This window comes from Mytilus edulis, chromosome 2 (genome assembly GCF_963676685.1).
Source record: "Mytilus edulis chromosome 2, xbMytEdul2.2, whole genome shotgun sequence".
In the NCBI taxonomy this organism is placed as follows: domain Eukaryota; kingdom Metazoa; phylum Mollusca; class Bivalvia; order Mytilida; family Mytilidae; genus Mytilus; species Mytilus edulis.
Window position 1 is genome coordinate 21,020,684 of NC_092345.1, and position 25,521 is coordinate 21,046,204.

Consider the following 25,521-nt stretch of genomic DNA (forward strand, 5'->3'; position numbering starts at 1 on the left):
TGTCACTGGACGTTTAGGTGGTACCCAACACTACAGGGAGATAACTCTGTAAAGTCAGTGATACATTTTAATTACGTTGGGTTGTAAAGGGAATAATAACTTCTCGATGATCAAAATTGGTGTTTGTCAAACTGCTATATAACCAGTTAATTTTTCTGACAAAACGGTTGGTTCAAATTTTTTGAAATTTTTATATTTCTGTTAAAGGTTCAAATTAAATACTTTGTCAAATTTTATCCAAATTAAACGAACCACATTGATTTTAGTGAAAGTGTTCGGTACCACCTTAATCCTAATTCCTCAGCATCATCCAATTGTTTTTTTTCTTGTATTACTTAATCATCTGTTGTTTACAAATCATTCTAAAGAAGTAAATGGAAAGGAGCGAATGCAGCTACATTTGGTTGTATTAAAATTTAATTCATTTTATTCCGTTTAGTTCCTTTTCTACATATGTGCAGAGGAGAACTGCAGGTGTCCACATGTAAACGTCAAGCATTTGTCACCAATATGAGTACATCGCAATCCGTTACTGTTTCAACACCCAGGGGGGTTTCATGTCTTTATTCTTAAACAATTTGTTTTCTTCTCTTTTTTAGCAATGCATCACTCTCTACTGTCCTTATCTTTTATTTTGTATTCTGTATCTCCATCCAGATTCTCGTGTATACCATGAGGGTACGGATTGGGGGGTGTTGTTTATTTCTGTATTCTTTAAATGGTTATGTTACTTTTCTCTACATTTTATTTATCTTACCCATTATTCTTTCTCTATTCTTTATATTTAGGCATCCCAATATACTGATGTTTAGTTACATTACGACGTTAATCTCTGATTTATATACTGGTTACCAATGTAGATGACAAATTGGTGTCATTCATGACAATTAAACAGAATCCACATGATATATGCCACCATTCTCGGATAAAATCAATTTTACTTTAATTTAACACTTTTTGAAACCATTTTTATCAATTTTCAAAATCCATTGCCTACATTGTTATTGTTCATGTGTTTTGTTCCGTATATTTTATATTCCATTGCTCATGTTTTGTTTCCGTATATATTTTATGTTCCATTGCTCAAGTGTTGTTTCCGTATATTTTAGCCGCTCGTCTTGAGCCTACCAAATGAACACACCATAAAGTAATAAAATTATACTTTTATTGTCATTCATAACTCTTAACAGACTAATTAACAGACCGGGTTTTATACATCCGACCCATTAACAGACCAGGTTTTTAATAAAGATTGATTTATGTCACCAAAATACAGATTTTCGTGTAGATTTTTCACAAAATGATATCAATTTGGTTAACACTCATAATGCCTGTCTTTTTTCGATGTTCAAAATAGTGCATGCAAGTAAATTCAACCCAAGTGTCATTTTGTGTACATTTTGTGTGTGTAAAATGTGTATAAATTTACTGATGAGTAATTTGCCTTTTCATTTTATAGATCGTACATAGAAGCTAGAAAAATAATAATTACACCAGTGGATTCAGTACATTAAATAGTTTTGTCAGACATAAATATTGTATATGATAAACATATATTTAAAAGGTTATACAATGAAACATTCTGAGTTTTCAATGATTTTCTCGATAACACCTGATTAACAGACTTTAGCCAACCCGATTAACAGACCCACTGCCGATATAGCCGCATACTCAATATAGATTAACCGACCAATCTCTCGGTTAGCCGAGTGTCGGCCGTGTTATTGTCATAAAGAAATGCACTACGAAATAAACTGTGTTCTCGGGCCATATATGTTGATTTTTGGGTATTTTTTTACTACAACAAGGTGCTGTAAAACTGAATGTAATTCAACAAAATATTAAATAAAATTAGAAAAAATATCGTTTCAAGATAATGATAAAAATGTTGTCTGCATTTAACCAATATTTGGATGAAGTATATGTTATTTTTTAACTATTACCATATACCAAGTTATTTAAGTTTTTCTGGATTGTTTGTTTTGAAGCAATTAGTTCATATATTTTGGTATGTTTTTAAATAGCGCTAGAAAGCGTAACTTTCTTTGATTGATATCTTAAATTGTAAGAAACAATGCCATTTTCAGTCGTCAATTAGTATATCTTAGTTTAGGCAACAAACCAGTTGGTATAGCCTAGTAGTTTGTTTTCCTTTTGCCAGAGGTGCTTTTCATATTAATTTACACATTTTTTATTTGAAGTTGACTGTGTTAAATTTTTTGACTTTCCAGTTAATTTTTGAATGATCTATACAAATATTAACTTTTATGTATTTTACTTTTTATAGAGATTTATGTAGAGGTAAACAGATTTATTTTTTGAACCCCTTATCATAAGAAGATAAGACGATTGTTTTTTAAAATTGTAGTACCTTGTAGGATCTTGTACATTACACATACCGGTATCCTAAATAAAGGACTTGCATATACTAGGTATAACACTTAAGCTAACGTGAATGAATTTTCAAGTACATTTGATTAACATTAATCTGGTCATATAAAAATTTAATAGTTTCTCATTCATGGTATACAATACAGTTTCGATCCCATAATGTTTGTACGAAAATTTGCATAAAAGCTAAGATAATTCAATTGTGTAAATAAATGATAATATACCTTCATGTGCTACTTTAAGTCTAAGAGATAAAATTGGTCAATTTTTTTTAATTTTTTTTACATTTTTATCCTTTTGATTTTTATTTGAACACATGAACACAAGCGGATTTTTGTACAAAAAAATATGAAAATCTTTTTAACTCGTCTCTTAGTATGTTCAACAATGCTTTGCAAATACAATCGGAATCTTAGGGAAAACGGCATTTTTGTGGCATTTTATCAAATAAAAAAAAATCAATTTTGACTTTTTCATTTAAATTGGTACAAATGTCCTTCATACGTTATCATAAACAATACAGTTTTAAATAAAAGGGGTCCATGTACTCGTTTTCAAGTGAAATCAGTTCAAATCACACAAAAAAAACCAGTCATTTCCAGATATGTCACAGTTTGAACTCTCGGAAATTACTTTTACATTAGGAACGCCATCACCTCCCCTGCATTTGTATTGTATGCAACTAATGGCAGAGGGAAGTCGTGAAAGGTTGGATTACTTTTACAGTTCATTCAAATCAATCAGAGGGATATGTATGTTTTGGAACTCGTATTAATGTCATATAATTTTAACAATTCTTTTCTTACCAATTTGACTATACGTGTTGTCTTTTAAGAATAGATACCTTTGAAGGTTGTTCAAAAGACACTTTTCTAAATGTATTTACCGTGTTTATACAAATCAGGAAAATGTATTATTTTTTCATTAAAACTTGTTTTTTCAGAATATTTTATTTCTTATGTTTTGTATTTCAATCTATTCATGCAAATACCGTATAGCGGAAAGTTTGACAACTTATTGAATAAAAAATCAGAAGACATTAAAGAAGTTTCATCACATGATTTCTTGTACAACCTGTTTGGTATATGTGTACCCAGTAAAGCCAATAATCAAAAGTGTGATCATTATAAAACAGTTTTCGCTCGGCTTTTAACAGTGAGTAAACCACAGTTTCAAGTTTCAAGAGTCATAACTAAGGCAAAAAATCACTAGTCTGAAATTATTTATTTCAAGTCCTTAAACATTGGCAAACATTTTCTTAATCTAAACGAAATTGAAGGATGCTTTACATTCTTTCAGGATACAACTATACAAGTGTTTCAAGCTTTCAGATAGATAAGGAAAAATGGAAAATCTAAGGTGGTTTCATTTAGAACTGTTCCATCTAAAGAGCCGGGGGGCGAAGAATACCAAGGAGGTATTAAAACTCAAATGCGAAAATGATCTTACATCGCAATGGCTAAAAAAAAGAAGACAAACGCACACAAACAATCAAAGAACACAAAACATAACATTCTGAGCAAAACTTGGGCTGATCTAAGGTGGTAAGGAGATTTACAATTATACCACTCCACATTCTGTATGTTCTTTTTCTGTCCCAAGCCAGGAGCCTTAATTCAGTGGATGGTGTTTTTTACTGTTGTTTTTCGTTAATTTTTATGTACAACTATTAGGCCGCTAGTTTTTCGTTTGAATTGTTTTCATTTGTGATTTCGGGGCATTTTATAATTGACTATATATATAGTATATACTTTGCTCATTGTTGAATTTCGAACGTTCCACACTCATAAAGACAACAAATAAAACATAGAATTTAATTTAATTCCAGACGTACTATTGGCGAATAGTATGTTCCTATTAAAATCATTTCAGAAAATATACTTGGTCTACTATAAGATTATTACAAAAACACATCTAATGAAAAATAAGCATCGACCGATAGCACATGAAAGTAAGATCAAAGTAAGGTCAATATCAGATGAACCGCGTTTAATATTCTAGTAAAAATAACAAGCCCCTGTATACGCGTATTGTAATTGACCCATTGATAAAAAAATACACAAGGGAAAAAAACCATAACAATTAAACATTGACAAAAGAATAGTTGAATCCTACAAATACCCCCTAAAATCAGCCTATACACAAACGAAACAACGAAAATAAAATCAAGGACAATCAATTGAAAATTGTGTCATTGGAGCAGTTTTGTTAATTATTGGGATATTTTTCACATCTAAAATAAATTAAACGAAATATATGCCAAAAGATAAAAAAGATGTCGGATTTACATACCTATATTTTGCATTATGTTGAGCGCTTCTCGGTCGAAAGTGAATATAGGTCAAAATTATAAATGCTCTTCTAAAACTTTTCCACTGAACGTTAGAGAGCGATAAATTCGGAACATATTGATCAAACTAGATGGAGAGATTTTTCATTGGCATTCATACCATATCTTCTTATATATAGGGAAAGAAACGAATAGTTCATGTACAAATCATTTACATAGTGAGTATGGTGTGTATTTCATTCCAAAAAAGGGCAAGGTATTACGAAGTTCAAAATGAAACCTGCAAAAAATATACATGTACTCATTTTTTGCATTTTATATCGGACAAAAAGCAAAATTATCGGACAAAAAGCAAAACGGACAAAAAGCAACGGACAAAAAGCAAAAGTTTCGGACAAAAAGCAAAATAATCGGACAAAAAGCAAAACGGACAAAAAGCAACGGACAAAAAGCAAAAGTTTCGGACAAAAAGCAAAATAATCGGACAAAAGGCAAAACGGACAAAAAGCAACGGACAAAAAGCAAAAGTTTCGGACAAAAAGCAAAATTATCGGACAAAAAGCAAAAGCGGACAAAAAGCGAATTGCGGACAAAAAGCACCGTATCAAATGGTTTCTGAGCTTCAATTTTCGCCATGTGAAGCAGCTAAAAAGCTTTTTAAAAATATGGTGATCAGGATTCTCTTTCATGTAAAGAGAGGGAGTAGCACTTATAATATAAATGCTAAAAGAAAAAGATGTTGTATAATTCTCAAAGCCATAATTCAAACCCACACCACTTAGTACTGTAAAATTTATCCACAAAATAGTGAACGAGAAACTTAGTAACACAGTAACAAACTACAACCACTGAATCCAGGCTCCTGACTTGGAAATAGGCACATACAGAATGTGACTGCGTCAACTTTAGCATGCTAGTTGGTGTCCAATCCTCCCCAAGTGTAATAGTACAACATAAAGATTATTATGTGGTCATTGAATAAAAAAATCTATAGGGAGTACCAATGCCTTTTATATAACAAAATCCATACTATAAGTTATTGTACAAGTAATAAGTGAATTATAATTTGTACAAACTGCTACATGTTCACAGACAATGGAATTTATTACAAAGGATAATAATAATATATACTGGAATGGTCCTGGGTCCAATTGATTTTATATGTTTATGTGATGTATGTTACTGAAATTCTTCTGCAAATACAGGTCCACCCGATATTACCAGTAGAAAGACCCCAATAGATATACATTGTTAAAAGATGCGGTAAGCGTACGTGCCAATGAGACTATTATCCATTCAAATCACAATTTTCAATTATCTTCAATTTCGACGGAAGATTGGCTATCAAAATGCTAACATTCCAATTTTCAATAACAGTTAACAGCAAATAGATTCTCACAATAACAGATAACAAAATAGATAATAGTCCTATAACAGATAACAAAGAATAAGACAATAACAGCTAACAGTAAATATATTTTCAGAATAACAGATAACAAAGAATTAAAATGCCCCATAACAGCATAACAGTTAAACCCCTTGCCCCCCCCCCCCCCCCCCCCTCGTTATACGTCCTTGATATATAACATATTAATATTTTTTTAGCTTATTTTGTTCCTTACCTAAGGGCATGCTCTTCTGACTTAAATTGTCAATTTTGAATACTAGAAGGGTCTATTACTTTATAACAATACTAGTCAAATTTGCTTAAAAATAATCTGGTAACCTGTACTGTCACGATTTCATATTATGTAATGTGAAACTGAGGGAAACACATCATTGGTACCGTAGCACAACCATAACCCTACATGAAAAGCCCTTCATACAAGAGCAGGTTTTGATGTTTCCAAGGATTTATTTTATAATAAGATATTAATAATAAATACTTGACATACTTGAACGTGTTTTAGGTATTATTGTTAGATATGCTGTTCCCGGAAAGGCTCTAATAAATTTTTATTTCATAATCACACTCGCATTTTGTCTCATATTTTGTACCTACGACTGTTTAAAATATTCATTGACCAAATCAAATTGTCTTGTGAATTTTGTAACTAACTTACACATTTTTTGATTTTGGTATAAAAGTACCTATTAGGTCCCTGCTTGTATATTTTTCATCTTCTTGTTGGTATTAACATACACCTAAACTTTGGCGCCATATTCCAACTGGCTGCATTTATAACGACAGGGCCAAGGGCCTTGTGTGACTATGTATTGTAATTGTATCCTCGGAAGACGTAAGCTGTTCATCAAAATAATGTGACGTTTTATGCTCCCTTCTCACATTCGAAGTTTTCTCAAGCCACACATCTAGGTTCATTATTATCATAACAAAAGAAGAAATATGGCTGTATTTTACTATTTATGTGAGCCAAAATTTGTTCCTATGAAAAAAGTTCCAGTGGAACTAATTTCACAGGAAATATGTTCTGGGAGAACTTTTTTCAGACAATTTCTATATAATTTGTTCCATCTCTATGAAATAAGTTCCACACTTTACTTGGTGAAATTTGTTCCTTACCTAGTGAAATAAGTTCCATGTTTGTGAGATTTGTTCCTTACCTGGTGAAATAAGTTCTGGATTTGTGAAATTTGTTCCTCACCTGGTGAAATAAGTTCCTTGTCTGTGAAATATGTTCCACTGGTTAAACAAGTTATCTTATATACTAAGCACTTGTCATCAGTGAGTTTAAAGTCATTATAAAATACATGTATTATATTGATAATGTAAATTATGTAATAAATAAAAAGTGTAAACATCCAATTGGATCATGTGGAGTAAAGCAAAAGTTTAATAACATGCTCAATTAATAATACTAAAAATGGCACTTATGAGGCAGGAAAGAGTAGAATAAGAAATTATAATAAAAGTTATCCTGAAAAAAAGTATTATAGTTAAAGATGAACATTTGTACTTTTTTGAAAAGGACAAAGTGACTGATCAATTATATTAAAAGACATAAAGAAACAAAAAACACACTCTTTTAAAACTGTACAATGACCATAGCTAAGTACATGTATGATTAGAACACCCATGACAGATCATCAGGAAAGAAGGAGGTCGAATACCACATAAACGATAAAACATAGATACATTATCATGGCTTTTATTTCTTATCTTCATCAAATGAGACCTTGCATATCCTCGATTCATACAAGGAAAAATTAGAGAGGACCCGAATGAAAACCGAATGGTTTAATAGTCAATATGAAAAATCCGTTGTCATCGCGGCATGTGCCCGCGAATAGCAGTGGCGGACGGCGTATGTCATCGCGGCATATGCCGTGTATAGCGTTGAAAGGGTTAAAAGATTTTTCCCAGCAGTGGGGGTATTTTTCCTGTGAAGTTCAAGGTTTCATCTTTCAGATTATGTAATAAAATTCTACTGTTCGTGATAAAAATTTCACTGTTCAGGGGTGTTGAAATTAGTTGGGGTTATTAAAAGAATGATACTTAAAGAAGTGATTTTTGGGAAGGAAATTGAGGTCTGATACTTAAACTAGTGATTTTTATGTCATTATCCTAGATTCAGTATAAGGTCATCACCTGAAATGACCTGGTCATCCTAGACAACACAGATGTTGGTTCTGATAACTTTAGAAACATAATTAGTCCCTGGATCATTAGTATTCTATATTTAAACAGGTCGGGACCACTACTTTATATGGAAATGCATAAATTAGCATACTTATGTTCTCGCACATGTAATTGTTTATTTACATGTGACGCAATTTATTTTTACCTAGGTTTTTGACCAATCCACTAAATGAGTCACAATGCATGATGGGCTACTACGTGTTTACAATCAACCAAGAACATGTGTTATTTACTGAAATACAACACATTTTTTCGTGCAATGCGGGATTCACAATTTCGCTTAGTTTTTCATTTTGTGTATCCTCATTTATAGTTCGTGATATAAAGTATTACTTCCATGCTCAGATTAACGAAGAGTTGTTTCTATGCGAAGAAAAAAGGGTTTGAATTACCCGATATATAGCCATTAACATGTTTGATGATGGCACAGAGATTTCATGTATTTGTCCACCAGAAGCAACGAAACAACAGCGAAAAAACACAATTATCCATGAGACAAACTTACTGGTGTAAAGTAAGCCGACGATAACAGCCGCTGCTGATATTCAAGAGTACAGCAATGTTCGTATAGATAATTAAAGGCAAATGTGCGATCCTTGAATTTTGTGTTCGGAAAAAAGGTGAAGAAATGTTCACATACATGGCAGTGTTAACAAAATCTATAAATATTTTTGTTGGTCACATTTCAGTATATGGGACTTCCAAACTGTTCCATTTTTTTTAAGGTAGTAAAGTCAGCAACTGTAGTTTCAGTTTGTTCTTTTTTTAACGGGCTCAGACATTTGCCAAACTGAATAAAATCATTACAGCTGATTTCTTAAACCTGCAAAGTAAAACTTTGGTTGGCTTGCTTGCTTTGTTTGTATAGTTGTTTATACAAGCTTTGAAAATAAGATTGACATCTTTAAACAATATATATATATATATATATATAGGCATAGTTTAACTTGTATATTTTATATACAAAGCAAGTAAGCTAACCAAAGTTTTGCTCCACATGCATTAGGAAATAAGCTGTAATGATTTTATCCATATGTATGTGCGACAAGGTGGAAAATTTGATATGTTTTGTGAAAATTGCAGCGTTGGATCTATAACAAAAAAGAAGATGTGGTATGATTTCCAATGAGACAGCTGTCCACAGGAAACCAAAATGACACAGAAATTAACATTTATAGATCACCATACGGCCTTCAACAATGAGCAAAGCCCATACCGCATAGTCAGCTATAAAAGTCCCTGATATGACAATGTAAAACAATTCAAACGAGAAAACTAACGGCCTTAATTATATAAAAAAAAATTAACGAAAAACAAATATGTAACACATAAAAAAACGACAACCACTGAAATACAGGCTCCTATACAATAATTACATTAGATGTATGTTTCATTATAATGCTTTATTCTGATTGGCTAACTGCACATCACATGTTATTCCGTAAGCAATTCCATCACTCAATAAAACTTTTCATTCGTGATAACATGTGGTCCCACAATAAAGTGCACAGGTGAATTAAATAAAAACAATATAAAATTCGTGTTTTCTTGATCATACATGTAGCTAAAAAATGTAATTATAAGTATTGAATGCTTCTTTTTGTAACTTCATAGGGTTGTAAAAGCGTTGACCGTGCGCACATTTTTAGAATGAAGCGCTTCCGCGCTTCATACAAAATGTACTTCGGTCAACGCTTTTACACCCCAATGAATTTACAAAAAAGAAGCATTCAATTCTTAAATATATTTTTTTTATGAGATAGATTTCTTGTCCTTTTGTATATTTAATTGGGTCGTTTTTTGTTGTTGTTTGGATTGTTTTACACAAGTAATTTTTGGGTCATTAATAGCTTACTTTTCAGCATTCGACCTATGACTGCTTACTTTACTAAATTATGTCTTTGTTGGAAAGATGTCTCATTTGGCACTAATACCTCATCTTCTTATTTCTACATACAAAACACGTTTTAGAAAAAAAATAATAGGTAATATGGCACCCACTATGATCCAGAGACTTTTAATATTGGAGATATTTTATATATGTCAACAGGACAGCAGCCGAACGATAAAAAACCTCTGAGGTATATTTTGTGATAAAATTAGCAACAAACGGATATTATCGATGGATGAAACTATAAAAAATGTATTGAGCTATATACCGTACCCCCTCAGTGGCGGATCCAGGGGGCGGGGGTTCCGGGGGATGGACCCCCTTTTTTTTTGGATGATCAGTGCATTTGGATGGGAACCTGTAGTTGGAACCCCCTCCCCTTTTGTCCAGGGTTAAGACCCCTCTTTTTTAAATGGCTGAACCTGCCCCTGCCGCTTTCATAACACTTCTTTTTAGCATACTGAATATTATGATGTTCTTACTATTAGTTCAGGTCCTGATAAAAAAATAATACACATTTAGTACAGAAAGAAGTGTATCAATGAAAGTTTCGTGTTTTTCTAGGCAGAAATGATTTTGCAATGACATTATACAGGTTTAAAAGAGCTCAAATGATTTTCTTACTGGACAGTGGTCACTTCATTGGATATTTCACTGTGTCATGTCGTGAAATTAATGCAGGTTCAATTCATAACAATGCACAAAACCGGTTTAACTACTTTTGCAAGGCGAAAAAGAAAGTCGAATCGTGAAGCCAATAAACAATATTTTTTTAATCTGAGCATGCAAATTGAAGATTACGTTATATATTTTACATTAAATATATTTGCAGAATAAAAACTTTGGTAATGAGAGTCCCAGACAATATATTAATTGACTGTTTTCCCACTAATTCCACGTGTTTTAAGTAGTAGTTTACTCGTAGTAGCCCACAATGCATTGTAGTTCATTGAGTCGATTGGTCAGTTTTTCAAGGCCATATTGGCCTTGTGTTTTAGAAATTACTATGCAAATATATTCTGACGTCAGAAAATCTAGAGTTCTCGACCTATTATAGCTACAATAAAATTAAATCACTTCTTCTAGTGATTAATTTGTACTATTTAAATAAGTTTTAAGTAAGTCCCCTGACTGTTCAATTGCAAATGTACCCCATGCGAGTGTAGGATTAAATAGTGTCCCCCATGAAATGATGTCCCATGGACAAAATTTCACAGATATAACCTATGAAATTTGGTCCAGGACATAATTTTATTATAAAATATTGTCCCCTTCTATGTAAAAGTGTCCCTTGACAAGAAATTCTATTGTGACCTTCGTTGGACATTTTTTCATAATGAAATCATGTCCATATTGCATAAAAGTCTTGCCTGACCTATAGTTGTTTTAAATGTTTGTGTCATTTTGGTCTTTTGTGGATATTTGTTTCATTGGCAATCATACCACATCTTTTTTATATTGTCTAATACCAAAAAAAATATTTAACAAAAAATAATAAGACTAAATTGAGTTTTGTTTTTAAATAAACAACAGGAATCTATGAACTGTTTTAACATCTTTGAATTACAAGTTTTAATGTTTTCTCTTGTGTTTTTTTGGTCAACATGTATATAATACATTTTATTGCTTTTAATTTGAAACTGCTTTACCTTCCTTCTAAATGATCTTCTATCATTATTTTCAAACTCTGGAGGGTATTGATCATCACACAGAAAGTCATATAGCTGTTTATATTCACCACTTTCCATTTTTGTTTACATCTGTCTTTATTTAAATTTCAATTATGATTTAACTAAGGGACGACATCAAAAGTTCAATGATGGATAAAAAACTTAATACACATAGTTTTTTCACTGACCCCCACACCCCCCTCTTAACTTAATTTGGGAAAAATTGATTGACCAATAGGGATATATGTAAAATCGATTTTAGATTAACAAAACTTGCAGCAATGTTGACCCCCCCCCCCCCCCACCCCCACCCCCAAACTATTTGATTTAAGTTTTTTATCCTACATCGATCTTTTGATGTCGTCCCTAATTGATTAAAACATTTCAATGATTGCTAAATTATTTCCCTTCTTTAGGGACAGAAAAAATAGCTACACTATGAAATAGTGTCTTTTGTGACATATTTTTATAAAACATCCATGAAATTATGTGCAAGTACTAGGGACAATTTTTCACTTAGGGGGACACGATTTTATAGTTAAAAAATGTGATATTCTGTCCCATGAACAAAATTTCACAGATGAACTGGGAAATAATGTTCTAGAGGACACAATTTCATGGGACACTTTTTTGGCTTACACGAGCACAGAACTTATTTTCTGTGAAATAGGTTAGAGCAGAACATTTTCATTGATCTCTATAAAATACCTTCGTTTAAAACTAATATCACAAGAACTTATTTCACTTTTTTTTTTAAATTTTAGTATTGGAACAAAACTCATGGTTCTGTGATTTTTGTTCCGGAACTTATTTCACACTTGGTTAAAGAATTAGTTCCGGAACAAATTTTACAGTGCTGGAACATATTTTCTGTGACATAAGTTCCGGTGGAACATATTTCCAATGAAATTTGTTCCAGCGGAACAAATGTCACGCCGGAACAAATTTTTTGTTACATTTACACCTCTAAAAATACTCTGTGCACAGACTTACCTGCCCAGTTGGAAATCCAATAGATATATGAAAGTTAAATGCATTTTTTGTTTCAGAAAGATGAAATAATTTTTAATTTTTTTATTAGGGTTTTTGAATTTGACAAGTGACCTTTTTACAATTTCAAATTTGATATAAAACAAAAATTAACTACACATTTTGATTATTTCCCTTTGTTTGTTTCTTGAAATTTGAGTTTAGAAGCTAAATTATATTTTAAACTTCTTGTTTGAGCCAAACTTTTTCTAAGTACTTTTTGAAATATTTTTTTATCATAAGTGGATTTGTAAAATTAAAAAATAAAGGAGTAAGTTCGGTATTTACAGTGCCATATTTGGCCCCAATTATAAAGTTCATGGTTACAAGACAATAATTGTTTTAAGTTGCCTTAAAGACATGTGAGAAAGTTAAACAGTGCTGTTTTTGTCAAAGTTTAATTCTAACACGTTGATTTTTACATCACAAAAAGGTCAAGATAAGGGATTTTGGTGAAATTTGACAAAATCAGCTGGATTTCAACCAAATAAAGGACCAGGAAACATAGAGCTCAGGCGTCGACAAGCTTAATATTCAAATAAGACTTGTTAAATGTCTTCACAAACATTATTTTAAAAGATCTTTGTTGTTGACGTATGCGCTCTATGTTTCCTGTCAAATAATCTTTGGAAATTTACCCATTTTCATTGATTTTTTCGTGAAAAATCAATATGAGTACAACTTGTGACGTCATAATGAAACGCAGAAACGTAAAATTTTCAACAAAATGGCTTATATCCTATCTAGTCAATGTATTAGCTATAATTTATCGTGATATTGGTCAATAAATCCGAATTTGAAATTTACGCTAAAAAAGGGGGCCATTTTAAGACCTTATCGAACATACTCCTTTGTGTTAGTGTGCTTTATTTGGAGAAAAAATAATATTTGAAATTTTCTAGATTATCTTGTGGGAAAAAAGTTAAATGACAGTATACTGCCAATTCCATATGCAGTGAAAAGAAGGCAAAGAATATGACAAAATAAAATACTTGTCTTTTTTATCTGATAGCTAATCTCAGACTATCTGATAGCTGGTTAAAAAGACCAAACATTTTTTAATACCTTTTTTTTGTGGCTAATTTTTGTCAAATGTTTTTATTTTTAAGATTTTTAGTCTTGCTAGATTCTGTCATAATAACCTCTTACATCATTCACCTAATTATTTACAACTGGACATTATAAAATTGAATATAGCATTTGTAAAATGCAACATTGTTAATCTAGAAAACAGATCTGCAAATTTTACACATAGTCATATTTGCCTAATCTGACATTTAAACAGAAATGTCAATGTCCGAAATGGCAGATTGAGATTTAGGTAAAAAAATATTTATTTTACAGAAATAATCTCCGACATTTTCTTGAGATCTGTCGGTCACTAATTTGCATTTATTTTTGTTATACTTTATGATTTTTCAGTAATAGAACTACCACTTAAGGAGGTAGACCTAGGTTAAGGGAAATAACTCATAAAATCATCAGTACGTTTGTGTCAACCATTTTCATAAATATATTCTAAGCTTCTAGGTTACATAGATTATTTCCAATCTGTTTCAGGTAAATGCTTAAAATTCATTGACGAAACTTGACTTTTAGAAACGCATAACTGATTTAAAGAGTTATCTCCCTGAACCAAGGTCTACCCCCTTAAGTAGTATGATAATCCTGAGGGACCTCTCTCTCAATAATTCATCTGAGAGATATTGGCTAATGATCACTAATCCTTATTGACCTGTGTTCATCACACCTGACAGAAAAGATCAAGCTCCAAACTAATCATGCTTATATTATTAAGAAAATCTATTCCATAACATATTATTATCGCTACATTTAATATTTTTTTGGTATAGACAATCACCAATTCTGATTTAAGAATAAAAAAAATCTCTTTAAAATAGAATAACTGGTCAAACGTGTGTGCTTTACTTAATTACTATGTAATACGCATACATGAAATTGTCTTTCTAGATAAGACACTTAATCGTAAAATGTAAAATGGTTTCATGCTTATTTAAACAAGTGAAACTATTATAAGAATAAGTAAAATTCAAACACTTTTATAAGAAAGAAAATAAAAAAATAGGATAATTTTCTGTCACTTGATGTAACAGAAGGAATCCCTTATATATGAGTTTGGAGTCACAATTGTAAATGATCCATTTCTTAAAATTTCTGGTTACTATTTCCACTTCAAAATCAAAAGTACCAAAAGCAATTCCTGAGAAGTTTACTGTTAAAGTCATTGTAATCATTTCTATTATGTACAGTTGCTTTCTTGAAATTGTTTTTAAACACTTTTAAGGGGCACTATATAGCTGTTAAATTCATGTTCATCGATTTTAATCAAACTCTCATATTTGATTTATAATAATGTAAAACATTTATCCAAACTTTTAAAAGTCTAAAATAAACAATAAGCAGGGCACTGGCATGAAACTTTGTTTTGTGTGTATTTTAGTCTAGACATCATTTAATTAACTATCGAGTTGACCTCTAAAGTCATCCGATGACCATATAAGCGATGTAAACATAAATATAGATATAAATAAATTACTCAAACTCGTGCTGTTGGTTTTTCATATTTAATTTAATTTCATATTATACATGAAAATTAAATTAAATTCCGCGAGGTGAACCAACGCCTGTGAAATCGTTTTGGTAGAGTCCCTGAAGTGGATACCTTGGTATGCCGGGTTGTCAAATCATGCAAATGAATGCAATCCTTAAATAATAATTAAAATTGACAACAACACTTCAAAAGATCTGCAATTTTATTATCTATGTCTACATGTTTCGCCTGCAAGGCAGGCTTCATCAGGACAATTTTTATACAGAAATTGAGCCCCTGAAGTACTCAAAGTGGTGCATTAAATTTGACGTCGTCATGGTGAGAGAAACAATGACTCTGTATTGCTACTTTCACTTTTCATTGTTTCTCTCACCATGACGACGTCAAATTTAATGCACCACTTTGAGTACTTCAGGGGCTCAATTTCTGTATAAAAATTGTCCTGATGAAGCCTGCCTTGCAGGCGAAACATGTAGACATAGATAATAAAATTGCAGATCTTTTGAAGTGTTGTTGTCAATTTTAATTATTATTTAAGGATTGCATTCATTTGCATGATTTGACAACCCGGCATACCAAGGTATCCACTTCAGGGACTCTACCAAAACGATTTCACAGGCGTTGGTTCACCTCGCGGAATTTAATTTATTATTTAATCGTGAACCCCTGCATCCGAAAGGAACCGCCAAGCTAACAGCGCCGATCTACAGGCCACCAGCATATACATGGACCAAGGAATATTCCATACTTACAACGAAATAACAACTGAATCAAGATGACCAAGATGTCCGATACCACCTATACATCTATAAATGATAGCAGATATAAATGATTGCAGAAGAAACGTACCACGGGCGCCGATCTTAAATGAACTAGGAATTCACAACTATGCCATTATACAGACCAACTACTGCAGACGATCCAAAAATTATATAGTCACCAAATAATTAACAAAGGAACAGTTTTTGACAATTTTATTATCCACAGCGGCGATCATAATCTTCCTATTGTTGCCGACGCGCCGGGAAGTAGTAACCTCCAACTATGGCCAGGTTGGAAGAGAAGCCTTGCGAAGTGGTAGGAACCATGGGAAGTTCGTCCTATTAGATGCCAAGCCTTTAGAACAATTTTATGTATCATATAATAGTAAAACGAACTCAAGTTACATTGTATACAAACTTTAATTTTCTATATTTATCTTATCTATTTATAACTCTGTATTGCTACTTTCACTTTTCATTGTTTCTCTCACCATGACGACGTCAAATTTAATGCACCACTTTGAGTACTTCAGGGGCTCAATTTCTGTATAAAAATTGTCCTGATGAAGCCTGCCTTGCAGGCGAAACATGTAGACATAGATAATAAAATTGCAGATCTTTTGAAGTGTTGTTGTCAATTTTAATTATTATTATGAAAATTAAATGTTTATTATCGTTTTTAACTGTATAAGAATGATTTTTTGTGGATCGAATCAGTCAATCAAATGATTTACCTTTGTTTTACTTTCAATGTTGACATTCTTTTCCTTTAAATAACTTCACACATACAATTCACTTGTTATCCATCTCAAGCTAAGGGGTTAAATTAAAGTTCACATGAATATGGATTCAATGAGGTTGAATTATTCACTTGAAGTGGTTTTTTTTAGCTTATTTTGACAAAATTGAACCATACTGGCTGCTAAAAGCAAATTATTATTTCACAGTAATCACTATTTGCATTTCATTAATGATTGAGCAAAAAAAATGATATATTATATTTTTTATATATCTCGTAGCTAGTGCCCCTTTAATGCAGGCGTCACACATTGGCGTATAGACCAGCGTGCACCAGGCATACAGAGAAAATTGACAACGTTGATATACTTTAGTTGCACGCCAGAGGAACGGTAAGCAATTTTTAAACGGGCGTTGCATACATTTGAAGTACATCAAAATGCAATTGTGTATGCTTGGTGAACGCTATAACTCCAGAAAATTTTCATCAAGCTCAAGCGTTTGTCTAGCGTATACCTGTATGCTACACGCACGTAATACATGCACTACAAGCGCGTTGAAAACGCTACAGATAAGTTTGAGACAGGTTTAGGGCACGTTGTATACGCTTCAAGATTGTTCAACTTTAACTAAAACGTATTGAGGTGTGTTAGTTACACTAGACACCCCATAATAAAACGTCCCAGACACGCTGAAAGCACGGATTATTGTCCCAGATACGACCGGGACATGTCTTAAATACTTTCAAGAGACTTTTTTTCATTCGTAGCGTGTATTCCATCTACATTTGACAAACGCCCGGCATATGCCAACATACGTTACTTGAACACCCGATAAACGCTCAGGTACGCTTCATGTACGCCCAATAAAAGCTTAAAAGCTCGTTGTGCGCATGGTACAGATATGATTGACAGGTGGAATGCATCCAAAATTACTAGCATATTGGCAGCGTACATGGTTTTTTACCACTCCCTCCATACATCAGGGCTATACACTGATGTGTGACGCCGATGTAAGAGAAACAGTTAGATACATCATGAAGTAAATGAGACGAAACTGTCAATACAAGCAAGTTTATGCTATTAATGGATGAATAATTCCATGTTTGAAAAATGACCCAAACTCTCAAGTCATCTCAAAATGACAGAAATTGTATGAAAAAAGTTGTAAGTCCTTGGTTGTAAATGTTGTAATCATTTCTCCTTTGGGGCATGACAGATTTGTAAATAGATAATTTGCCATTTACATTTGCAGAAGAGAATTTTTTTTTTTTATTAGATTTGATGTCATATGAAAGAAATTGATCAAAGAAAGATTTTAAGCTAGATGTTTCAAATATACATGTATCTCGATGAAGAAAAAAATTAAAATCTGACTTTTATGTATTTTTAAGTTATAAATTTCTGTGTTTTTGGTCTTTTGTAAAGAGTTATCTCATTGGCAATCTTACCACATCTTATTTTTTATATTAGCAATACACGACAACAGTATAAAAATTGATCCTATTGTACTGAATTTCATGTACTTTAATTTTCTTGTTGATTTTACCTGTACGAGAAACCTGCATTGCTGTAGGTTTGTGATGTATAAACTGCACTTTATATAAGGTCTAATGATTTCTGCTTGCAGGTACAATTACATGTTAACCTACCTGAATTCGGTGAAATTAACTGGTTGACTCCTAACTTTGATTTCCTGAAATCATATTTTATATACTATTGGATTCAAAAGGTAAGATGCCTGCAGTTATGAGTTCATGTTTGGAAAATGTTTATTTTCATTTAATTTTCAATTTAATGCATAAAAAGATGTAATTAAGGATACCTCCATTAAGTTTATTTCAAAATACAAACCTTTGTAATGTTAAAGATAATTAGATGAATAAGTATAATGTTATCATATGTCAATGGATTATTCAGGTCTCATTAGGGGGAGGGTGTGCTTCAGATCACAGATCCTGCTTATTGTTTTCTCAGATTCTGGTATCCAGCTTATCAATTGTAATAATAACACTTGTAATTTCATGTGTCCTGCTCAACATTATTTTACATTTAATGCACAATAATTATACTATCACATGTCAGGCTTACTAAAAGTCTGCGGCCAACTCTACATCACTCTTAGACCCATTTTAATTGGTGCTGTGTTTTGCTAGAACCTAGACCTACGTGTACATATGTCTTCAGAGCAAGAGCGCAATCATTTGTTTACATTTTTAAAGTGGAAAGAATTTTACTCAAAGACAGAATAGAAGCTTGTGAGGTTCAATCTTGATTCGATGATAAAGAGTTGAAACTATTTAATTAGGATAAAAAAAGTCCATAAAATAAAATTCTTGTTTTGCAAAAGTATAGAAGCTATTAAATTTAGGTGTACCAAGTTGTCATTAAACAGTTGTCTATCTCATTAAGCATTAATGGACGTTATTCTAACTGCATTTTAAGCCATCTTTGGAGCTTTAAACTACCATTTATAAATATTTTGGCTGTTATACAACACTGACATTTTTGGTAATGTTCAGGAAAGACTACCATTTTTTTTCAAGATTTTGAAGCCTTCAAGAAATTGAATATAGAACAACACTGATCTATTGAAAATGCATTAAAAAAAATATGCCCCCCTGCAGTATACCCTCTGTCTTTATGTCCTTCTATCCACCTTATCTTTCATTTTGAACTTTTCACACTCAAACATGAGATTTATAAATAAAAATTTAAGAACCGAAACTCTCAGAGTATAAATTCTGGCAGTGAGTCATAATTACCTTCAAGAATTATGCCTCTTTTTGTATTAGAAAATTGCATATTTTTTTTCATTTCTGCTCTTCTGTTTAATTTTACTCCAATTTTTTTAATCTCATATGCATACACCAAGCATGAAGCTAAGAAATAAAACTGGTAGAGTTTGAATTTTGACAGCAACTTGTTAACCATTCTAGAGTTATGCCTCTTTTTAACTGAACATTGCAAAGGTTGAGTTCTTTTTTTATTCTGAAAGGTAATTATCAGTAAAAAATATCTTTGAGTTGATTGTTTATTGGAGCTATTGCCCTTAATTTAATGATACGGTAGTTTATTTTGGAAAATTATAATAGAATAGACAGAACCTGCAGTAAACAACAGAATTATCTTCAAGAGCAATGTCATATGTCATGTAACTGAAACTGTTTATTAACTGTTAATAGGAATAAATGCCCTTTAATAATGATTTTCATGAAATTTATAAGTATATGTTTTTATAATCGACCGCAAAAAAATTTTTGGGATCATATAATGGTATGATCTTGTCTGCGTCGTCCTAAGACACATTTGGTGTCCGGACAATTACTTTAGTTTAAGTGAATGAATCTCTTTGAAATTTAATAAGATGGTTCAATACCACATAGGGAAGGTTGGGCTTGATTTTGGGAATGATGGTTCCAACCGTGTAGGGATTAGGGGCCCAAAAGGGGCCCAAAACAAGCATTTTTCTACTTTCAGGATAATAACTTGTGTATTCATATTTCATTTGCTCTGAAATTATACCACAATGTTTAATTCCACAAGTAGAAGGTTTGGATTCATTTTGGGGGTTATGGTGCCAACAGTTAAGGAATTACGGGCCAGAAAGGGGCCAAAAACAAGCATTTTTGTAGTTTCTGGCCTATAACTTGTGTGTAAGTGTAAGGATCACTCTGACATTGTACCACAAGGTTCCATATCACAAAAGGAAGGCTGGGATTGAGTTAGGGGGTATTAAATTGCCCAATTGATGCAGGAATTATTGGCCAAAAAGGGCCAAAACAAGCATTTTTCTAGTTTCCAGACAGTAAATAACATGTGTTTGAGAATATGGATCTCTCTGAAATTGTACTACAAGGTTCTATACTACAACGGAAAGGCCAGGATTGAGTGTTGGGATAATTGCTCAAAAAAGAAAAAAGTCCAAAAAACTATGACATCTTTAAAGCCTACTTTAACCTTTTTGTGTGACACCTTCCTAAGAAATAATTAAAATAGTCTTTGAGTCGTCATATTTATTTTGACCAGGAAAAAAGCAAAGATATATATCAATTGATCATATTTTTAGAGATTTTAAGCCTCTTAGATTTTGCTTAATATAATTATTTAATTCCTACATTTAAAATGACACATTTACAATTAATTCCTATATTTAGATTAAAATTTAGTAGAAGTTTTGATAAATTTATGATACATTTGTAGCTGTATCTCTATACCTTTTTTTAGCTCACCTGGCCCAAAGGGCCAAGTGAGCCATTCCCATCACTTGGCGTCCGTCGTCCGTCGTCCGTCGTCAACTTTTGTTAACGTTGTTAACTTTTACAAAAATGTTCTCCTCTATAACTACTGGGCTAAATTAAACCAAACTTGGCCACAATCATCATTGGGGTATCTAGTTTCAAAAATGTGTCCGGTGACCCGGCCAACCAACCAAGATGGCCGCCATGGCTAAAAATAGAACATAGGGGTAAAATGCAGTTTTTGGCTTATAACTCATAAACCAAAGCATTTAGAGCAAATCTGACATGGGGTGAAACTGTTAATCAGGTCTAGATCTATCTGCACTGAAATTTTCAGATGAATCCGACATTCCGTTGTTGGGTTGCTGCCCCTGAATTGGTAATTTTAAGGAAATTTTGCTGTTTTTGGTTATTATCTTGAATATTATTATAGATAGAGATAAACAGTAATCAGCAATTATGTTCAGCAAAATAAGATTTAAAAATAAGTCAACTCGACCGAAATGACCAGTTGACCCCTTTAGGAGTTATTGCCCTTTATAGTCAATATTAAACCATTTTTCATAAATCTTAGTTATCTTTTACAAAAATCTTCTCCTCTGAAACTACTTGGCCACAATCATCTTTTGGGTATCTAGTTTAAAAATGAGTCCGGTGACCCGGCCATCAAATCAAGATGGCCGCCACGGCTAAAAATAGAACATAGGGGTTAAATGCAGTTTTAGGCTTATAACTCAAAAACCAAAGCATTTAGAGCAAATCTGACATCAGTAAAATTGTCCATCAGGTCAACATCTATCTGCCCTGAAATTTTCAGTTGAATCGGACAATCTTTTGTTGGGTTGCTGCCCCCGAATTGGTAATTTTAAGGAAATTTTGCTGTTTTTAACCGGATTTTTGTGACAAAAATGTCGGTTATTGATTTGGGGAGGCAGTTGGGCGGCCGGGCGGTCGGCCGGGCGGCAATCAAATGTTGTCCGTGCATTAGCTCATGAACCATTCAACCAAAGCTTTTAAAATTTTAATATGTTGTTACTGACAACTAAATGAAGGTCAAGTTCAATAATGGCGATTTTGACTTTTACTGTTCAGAAGTTATGGTTCTTGAAAGATTGAAAAATGGAGTTTCCAGTTGTTTCCGTGCCTTTACGCAAGAACTGTTCTACCAAAGCTTCCCAAATTGTAATATGTTGTTACTGATGACAAAATGGAGGTCAAGTTCAATAATGACGATTTTGACTTTTACTGTTCAGGAGTTATGGTTCTTGAAAGATTGAAAAATAGAGTTTCCAGTTGTGTCTGTGCATTTACGCATGAACTGTTCTACCAAAGCTTCCCAAATTTTAATATGTTGTTACTGATGACAAAATAGAGGTCAAGTTAAATAATGACGATTTTGACTTTTACCGTTCATGAGTTATGGTTCTTGAAAGATTGTAAAATGGCGTTTCCATTCACGTTGTTGCATTTACTCATGAACCATTCAATCTATAAGCTTTTCAAATTTTAAGATGTTTATACTGATGACAAAATGGAGGTCAAATTTGATATTGACGATTTTCACTTTCACCATTCATCAGTAATGGTTCTTCTGATATTGCCAGGACACAAATAAATATTAATAAATCCGGTTTGCTGTCGTTGTGACAGCCTCTTGTTGGTTATTATCTTGAATGTTATTATAGATAGAGATAAACTGTAAACAGCAATAATGTTCAGCAGAGTAAGATATTACAAATAAGTCAGTGACCGAAATGGTCAGTTGACCCCTTTAGGAGTTATTGGCCTTTATTGGCAATTTTTAACCATTTTTCCTAAATCTTGGTTATCATTTACAAAAATCTTCTCCTCTGAAACTACTGGGCCAAATTAATCCTAACTTGGCCACAATCATCTTTGGGGTATCTAGTTTTAAAAATGTGTCCGATGACCCAGCCATCAAATAAAGATGGCCACCACAGCTAAAAATAGAACATAGGGGTAAAATGCAGTTTTTGGCTTATAACTCAAAAACCAAAGCATTTAGAGCAAATCTGACATGTGGTAAAATTGTTTATCAGGTCAAGATCTATCTGCCCTGAAATATTCAGATGAATCAGACAACCTGTTGTTGGGTTGCTGCCCCTGAATCGGTAATTTTAAGGAAATTTTGCTTATTTTGGTTATTATCTTGAATATTATTATTGATAGAGATAAACTGTAAACATCAATAATGTTCAGCAAAGTAAGATTTACAAATAAGTCAAATGACCGAAATGGTCAATTGACCCCCTAAGAAGACAAGTTATTGTCCTTTATAGTCAATTTTTATACGCCCGTCAAAATTTTGACGGGACGTATTATGGTAAACAAATGTCCGGTGTCCGTCCGTCCGTCAGTCCGTCCGTCTGTCTGTCTGTCTGTCTGTCTGTCCGTCCGTCTGTCTGTCTGTCCGGCGTAAACATGTTGCACCGTAACTTCAGAACGACTTATCTAAATTTCATGAAACTTAATATAGTTGTTCTTTATGATGGTCAAATGATCTGTATACTTTTTGGTGAAAATAAGATTTTAACTTTTTGAGTTACGGCACTTTGTAACTAAAACAGGGGTGTGTTTTTTTTAACATGTCGCACCGTATCTCAAAAACGATTCTTGATTATTGCTTAAAACTTTACACACTTCTTAGTTAAATTAATCTTAATATCTGTATACTTTTTGGTGATGATTCAAAATTTCATTTTTGAGTTATTGAGTATTTTGTAAAAAAAGGGGGAGGGTTTTTTACATGTCGCGCTGTATCTCAAAAATGATTTATGATTATGGCTTAAAACTTTACACACTTCTTTGTTATATTAATCTAAAGATCTGTATACTTTTTGGTGATGATTCAAAATTTCATTTTTGAGTTATTGAGTATTTTGTAAAAAAGGGGGAGGGTTTTTTTACATGTCGTGCTGTATCTCAAAAACGATTTATGATTATTGCTTTAAACTTTACACACTTCTTTTTTATATTATTATAATCTAAAGATCTGTATACTTTTTGGTGATGACTCAAAATTTTATTTTTTAGTTATTGAGTATTTTGTAAAAAAGGGGAGGTTTTTTTTTACATGTCGCGCCGTATCTCAAAAACAATTTATGATTATTGCTTGAAACTGTACACACTTTTTTGTTATATTAATCTAAAGATCTGTATACTTTTTGGTTTGATTCAAAATTTTATTTTAGTGATATTTGTAAAAAAAAAAAACAGGGTGGGGGGGTTTCACATGTCCCGCCGTGTCTCAAAAGCAATAAATGGTAATTGCTTAAAACTTTCTCAGAAACTATTTATGATTATAAAACTTCCACACAAGACGTCGGGCGTATCATGCACTCATGGCGCAGCTGTTTATTAACAATTTTCATAAAATTTGTAAATTTTTATTTACATTTTCCACTGACACTACTGGGCCAAGATCATTATAGATAGAGATAATTGTAAGCAGCAAGAATGTTCAGTAAAGTAAGATGTACAAACACATCACCATCACCAAAACACAATTTTGTCATGAATCCATCTGCTTCCTTTGTTTAATATTCACATATACCATGGTGAGCGACACAGGCTCTTTAGAGCCTCTACTTTAACAATCTCTTAAAGTACATGTCCTTTGTTAATTCAGAATAAAATTTCAAATAATATGTTATATAATCTAGCATGAAATTTCTTATAAGAAAATATTTACAGATCAAAATCTTGTGTTCTAGATTTATATTTATCATGTAATTTTTGTCTTGAAGTACCAGTACATGCATACTAGGTTGATTGATATGTTACATACTACTTTTTTCTTCAGATCTGAGTAGTAGGTGACTTAGTTACATAACAAGCCACAAGTTAACAGTTGGATGTTTATTTCATCAGACAAAGACAGGTAATATACACTGTAATATGTCTTGTGTTTCCTGTTAAACAACAATTTTAAAAATCTTTTTACTTTTTTTCGTTTGTTTGCAAGACAAATAAATTAAAATCCTGGTGGGGGGCCCTCTCCAGTCATGCTTCAGTGATTCCCTATATAATCAACCAAATTTTTCCCACAAAAGGGGGGGGGCAGGACCCCCCCCCCCCCCCCCCCCCCCCCTGGATCCGCCTATGGATGTCCTGTCTGAAGCAGAAGGATTTTCATTATAAATTAATTAGTGTTGCTTGATTTGTGCTTTGCAATACACATAAACTTGCCGAGACCTCAAGTATTGACTGTGATATAGAAATATATGCTAATTATCGACTGTTTTAATCTTGCAATAAAGCCTGTTCAAGAGGTGGGAGGAAAAAAGAAGGGTTGCTTATTTGGTTATGCAGAATGTG

At 32.5% G+C, this 25,521-nt stretch overlaps 1 protein-coding gene across 2 annotated transcripts in view; it reads left to right on the forward strand.

The window, feature by feature from the left end:
* Positions 1-6,855: 6,855 nt before the first annotated feature.
* The window catches only part of LOC139511697 (ecdysone receptor-like), a 134,548-nt gene continuing 115,882 nt past the window's right edge, over positions 6,856-25,521 (forward strand). For both annotated transcript variants that reach the window (XM_071298725.1, XM_071298726.1), the window contains exons 1-3: positions 6,856-6,921; positions 18,573-18,674; positions 25,007-25,084. The gene's annotated coding sequence lies outside the window, so the exon portion shown is untranslated. The remainder of the gene's footprint in view (positions 6,922-18,572; positions 18,675-25,006; positions 25,085-25,521) is intronic.